Here is a 6,741-nt window from a genome sequence, read left to right on the forward strand (position 1 = left end):
GTTTTGTAGGACTATCTGAGTTCTTTACTGAATATTGATTACTGAACTAACACTATAACTGAGGCCTACAGAATGGACTATTAATACTATAGATTCACCAAGGGATCTAAACTAAGGGTATAGGTGATATAATCCGAGTTTGATTGAATACTAGGAGTGAAGTCATGAATCGTGTGGGCTAAGCATACTGTAAAGCATGACATGAGTGCATGGGTCATGATTTTCATGAAATGGGTTTGAAATTGCCAAAATCATGGAACATGATTTGCAACACTAAATGAACTTGGACTCCTCATACGAGAAAATTGAAACATACTTTATTCTACGAAAAGTGTGTGGATATAAGTTGTATTCGTGGGACTAAAACGTAAAGCATGCATAAGTATTGGGAGGGTTGAAGTATAAAACTTCACATTGAGATAGGAATGGTTCAGGAATCATATTCCCTTATTGATTTTCAACACATACTAACACTACTACTAGAACCTGAAGGCCTAGCTTTCTGAGATATCATAATCGGACAGTTACTGTATACCTGTATGATTGAGTTAGACTGACTCACTAGGGTGGAGACTGGAAAAGGTCCTATTTAAAATATGGTATAACCTTAAAGTTGAATGCTATGCAAAGAGTTACAAAGGAAAAAGAAGCTCCTGAATCTGAAAAAGTGTGAACAGGTAAATGAGGGATTTGTAACATACTAGTGGCTACATCAAGAGGACTTTCCTGATACTGTCGGGACTGAAGTGCATAGAGTCTATTTGGGCGTTTCCCACTGATAGTGCTAGAATTAGCACCCTGCTACTTTGTCTGAGGTTGATGAACTCTAACACTTTGGCTTTTTTCTGCTCTAGGATGAAGAATCTATCTAAGATGGTTGTGTAAACTCTTTCCACTCTATGGGCTCTGCATCTATACCCCTATCTACCTTCCACTGCTTAAACTGCGTATAGGCAACATCTTGTAGCTGATAAGCTGCTAACTCAACACTCTCACTGGAAATCACTCCCATAATGTCTGCGATTTTCTGAACCTAGTCGAGGAATTTCGGTGGATAGTCTTCAGAATTGAAACCTGAGAATAGAGGAGAATTCATTCGGGTGAAGTCCCAAATCCTGGCAGCAGTAGAATTGGCGACTGGGTTGGTCGGAACAGTAGCTGGCCATTTATTTTAAGCTACGACTGAATTGGCTAGAGTAGTAAATACGGTCCTGAATTCTGCATGAGAGACATGCTCATCTAGAGGATCTTCCTGAATGGGATGAGGAACTGACTGGTTTTTATTGCTTCCTTCATTAGTCCTTTTGGGAGTCATGTTCTATAAACGAAAGGAAGAAGAAAATTAAACTGAGAGAAAAATTTAATCTTATACTCACTGGCACGACATGAATAATGAAAGAAGGAAAACTGTTACAAAAACATCTCATAGCCTCTACACATAAGTATGGTGCACAACACACCGATGTACAAAACTCTACTAGATGCGGCTTTTCAGACGTCCTAGGACACTGTTGAAACTTAGGCTCTGATACCAAGTTTGTAATGCCCTAAATATGGTACTCAAGATGTTACACGGTGTTCATGACCCCGAAGGACTACACGCTAACCCATGACTGATATCTGTAACTGAGCGCTGAATAATATACTGTAAATATGAGAAATATAAGTTGTAAGGCCATAAAGTTCAAAACTGAACTAATACTAAACATAAAACAATGTCTCTAATGGGGTATAACAATACCCAAAACTAAAATAAACTGTCTGAAACATGCTGTAGTCTGAAAACCTCTAAACTGCTTGAAAACTATGGAGTTGATAAGACATGTCCCTAACTAACTCCGAACTATTTAAATAATAAAGTAATACAATAATTATGCTATCCTCGAATGATGAGGACTCACTGCTGATCTGACTGTTGAATGTCTAATCTACTAAATATACTTGGGAGCTCATGCTTCTAAATCTATGGTATAAAACACCATAGCACAAATGCTTTAGTACGTTTGAATATACTGGTATGCAAGTGAGGTAGGCTGAATTCAATGGTTCATATGCATGAATAATACTAACTAACTGAATAATATGAACGTGAGAATACATGCATAAATATGTAACTATAACTGAGATTGTGATAACACTAATTCATGAATTCTGATAACATGGATTTACTGATATCTGAGTGCTAATACTGGGATACTGAATGACTAAGTCTATTGAGTACTAAGGAATTGATATCGTATTACTGATAAAGGAATGATTGTTTTTGATAATTTTGATTATGAAAAACTGGTTTGATTGACTGTATCTGAAAGTCCTGAAATCTGAATACTGGTAACATGAATTTCATATAATTAATATACTATTAAATGGGTGATTGTGTTTGAAAGTCTTGATTCTGATGGAACTAGCTGAGTTTCGTACTAAGCTGCGCGACTGTATCTGACAGTCCTAAAATCTGTAGAACTGAACTGAGTTCTATTACTGAGACTGGATTTAAAATTGAGACGGTGGGAGGTAATCATCTAGCTGTCATTCCTCGAAACTTAACTGGTGGGGTCAAACCTATAACCCCAGCTGAAAGGGTGTTAGTACCGTGCCATTGGTAAAGATAAGTTGTGAGTAAACCCTCTCTGACTGGGAGCTCTTCCGTCAACCCCTCCTGTAAGAAAAATTCAAATGAGATGTGTAATCCCTAGACTCGTAGGGTATATCTCAACCTACGCTTCCTACATAGTTCAGGAACGTAGGGATTGCTACTAAGAATCACACCATCTACTGGCTGATAGTGTGTGTCCTCATCCCCAGGTTCACTCAGTGCTGAATCCTACTCCCAATGAATAGACACTGAACTGATTATATTGAATTGAACTGTTACTAATCATATTGTATAACTGATTTGAACTGAGTTCACTAAGGTCACTGAGATTAATGAGTAGGACTAGACAGATACTGAATTTATTGAATTTTCCTGAGTCATGAGAGTGACTGAATTATAAGGATCATGGCTTGACTGAGAGTATCGTGAAAACATGACACTAGTTCTAGGAACACAGCTAAATTATCGGGTTAAAGTACCCCCAGGATCCAATAGCATGAAACTGACAGGACATGACACTTCATGAACACATGGCCAATATCAATAATTCATATACATTAATTTGGGGATTTCATAATCACATGGTTATCATAGTCTTGTATATGAATGAAATTGCATATAAACATGTCATACTTTCATCAACCTAATCTCATGGACATTCCCTCAACCATTCATAATGCACACAATATCATGGAAGTCATTTTTGGTCATAGGGTAAAGCATGCATTTATCACTTGGGTCACAATTAAGCTATAATGCATAATTTCTTTTCTCTAAGGAATTTAATCAAACACCTAGGATGCATGACATTGGGCATAGGCATGAACATCAAATTAATACAAGAACACTCAATATTTCAACTCAATTTCACATATTTCAAATCTCATACTAGCATAAGTTCATGAACAACATATAAAGATTCCAACTTGGGAATCATACAACCATAATCACATGAACATAATCGACCCACAACAAAATATTCATAATACAAGATTTAAAACTTGATTCTTGGGCTTCATGGATAAAAGGAATCCATGAATGAACACTGTGCTTACCTTAGTTCTTGATTCTACGAAGATTGACAGGGAGATTCTTGAATTTGAGTATTGAATTTGAACCCCAATTGAAAACCCTAGCTTATTCTTGAGAGAAACTTGAGAGAAACACTATATTTTGGGTGAAATATGGATGAATCACATGTTATTGGGTTTATATAGAGGTGGAAAATTGACCCTTTTAACCCTGAATGCATCCTTTTAAATTATGTGAAAATTTTTCCCGATCTTGACCCCTGGCGCGACGCAGCACTATCACTCTGTGTCAATGGAATGTGATAATTAGGAACTAGACTAACATCGTAACATGGAGCTATCACGGACCCTAGTGGAATTTGACAAATGCCATTTTCTCTTATGGCACAGTGCGCCACTGACTAATATGGTGTTGTTTTATGATGGAGACTTGAAATAGTCATAACTTCTTACCCGGTTATAGAATTTAGGTGAATTTTATATCAATGGAAAGCTTATTGAATTTTCCATATGAAAAAAAGTGAAAATTTTGAAAATACCACATTTATAAAAGTGGATCCATCTTTTAAAGAAAGTCTTTAACATTTTTGGGATGAACTTAAGCTAGGTAGAAGTATGAGATAGTACAATATCTCCCCCTTCGGAACATTCATCCTCGAATGAGACTGATTGAGATGGGAGAAACAATAAGATAAAGTACATACTGAACAAGAACAACTGAAACATGACTACTTGTCTAACATTACTATGATTCATACTGAGCATGCATAGCTGATGCATAATTTTATCACTGAGCTGATACATGAATGCATAATTGAGATTATAGATAAGCTGATCATGCATATCTGGTGCATGAATACATGACTGAACTGACTCATGAACATGCGACTAAACATGTAAGTGTAAAGATACCAAGATTGAAATAAAACTGAGCATGGAACTGAATACCACATTTGTAACTGAAATCTAAACATGAAACTGGATAAGATTAAGAAAAGCTATTACCTTGGGCTGAGTTTGAGTTTAATTACTAAATATGCATAAGCAGAAACATGAGAATGTAATTGGGCCTGGAATGTGATACATGAGCTAAATATTGTGATCTGAACTGAGTACCTTGAATATGTGGCTTATGGTTGAGATCGGAGTCTGAGGGTCAACTCATGAGCACCCCTTACCCCAAATTGGATTCATTAAGAGAAGAAAGAATGGGATTTTTTTTCATGAAAGTTTGGGGGTTAATAGTGTATCTCCCCCTTGGTACACTATGTTCCTTGAAGAATACTGACTTAGCTGAGTCATTGAGAAAATGGAAGCGATGCACAAGACATCTACGAGCTGAGTCTTAACTGAATATCTGGGATCTAAAACTGAGTCATGATACATGAACTAGGCTAAGCTTACACCTATCTAGTTGGTTCATCTTAGAATGGTTACATTCATGAGGCTTAAGATAGTACGTCTAAATAGAAAGATGCAAACCACGCTGTCCGAACTTGTTCGCCTGACTGCTAAACTGAACTACTGGCTCTGCAAACTAACTCATGCTAAAAAATTATACTTGATTGGACCATTTCTATGGAACTCTTTCTATAGAGTTCTAATAACTATAGAGAGAAAGAAAATCTTGGCCTAGTCTGAGTAGGACATCTGAATGAGAGATCACTACATGGCTGGGGTTCTTGTATTAGGAGGCGAGGCCTATGAAAAATCATCTAAGATAAAGTGACTAAACCTTATGCACTGCAACTGAGACTACTAAAAAGGTTCACATGGTACTGAGAACGAACGCATAATTATAATAACTGATCTAATTAACTAAATAACTTATAGATAAATGCTGGGCATATAAGACTGAACTGTACTTAGTCTGAATGACTAGCCTGAGGCTATAGAGTATTATGCATTGGAGGTAAGGACTGACTGAGAGACATGAGATGACTAGGCATGGATTTATGAAAACTGTATTACTTGAAATTGCAAGACCAAGAGTATGACATAATTCAGACACATTCTATAATAAAGGTACTGAAATACTAATTACTGAGTAACTGATAGCTATATACTATGGTCGGGTAATCCTAAAACTGAACTGAGTTTCTGGTCTGGATGAACTAGGACTGGGACTGAGATTATAGCTAAGATGGTAATTAGGACTATAACCGTAACTAAGACTGTAACTGGGACTGAATGCCAATTTTCTATAATTGAGGTTTAGACGGGTACGGGAGCACTAAATTCTGATGGCTAAATAACTGATAGCTGAAAGCAATGGTTTTGTAGGACTATCTGAGTTCTTTATTGAATATTGATTATTAAACTGACTTTGTCACTGAAGCTTGTGAAACCGAAAATTAATACTACGGATTCACTGAGGGATCTAAACTAAGGGTATAAGTGACATAATCTGAGTTCAACTGAACACTAGGAGTGAAGTCATGAATCGTGTGGGCTAAGCATACTATAAAGCATGAAATAAGTGCATGAGTCATGAGCTGCATGAACTAGGTTTGAAATTGCCAAAATTGTGGAACATAATTTGCAACACTAGATGAATTTGGACTCCTCATACGAGGAACTTGAAACATACTCTATTCTATGAAAAGCACGTGGATATAAGCTGTATTTGTGGGACTAAAACGTAAAGCATGTGTAAGTATCAGGAGATTTAAAGTATAAAACTTCACATTAAGATAGGAATGGGTTAGGAATCATCTTCCCTTATTGATTTTCTACATATACTGGCATTACTACTAGAACCTGAAGGCTTGTCTTTCTGAGATATCATAACCGGACAGTTACTGTATACCTGTCGGGTTAAGTTAGACTGACTTATTGGGGTAGAGACTAGAAAAGGTCCTATTTAACATTTGGTATAACCTTAAAGTTGACTGTTATGCAAAGAGTTACAAAGGAAAAAAAAGCTTCTGAATCTGAAAAAACGTGAACTGGTAAATAAGGGATCTTTAATATACCAGTGGCTGCATTAGGAGGACTTTCCTGATCCTGTCGAGATTGAAGTGCATAGAGTCTGTTTGATCATTTCCCACAAATAGCATTGGAATTGGCACCGTACTGATTCAGGTGACTGGATTGAACTGAAGGACGACCGTG

The sequence above is a fragment of the Capsicum annuum genome, chromosome 9, assembly GCF_002878395.1.
Source record: "Capsicum annuum cultivar UCD-10X-F1 chromosome 9, UCD10Xv1.1, whole genome shotgun sequence".
In the NCBI taxonomy this organism is placed as follows: domain Eukaryota; kingdom Viridiplantae; phylum Streptophyta; class Magnoliopsida; order Solanales; family Solanaceae; genus Capsicum; species Capsicum annuum.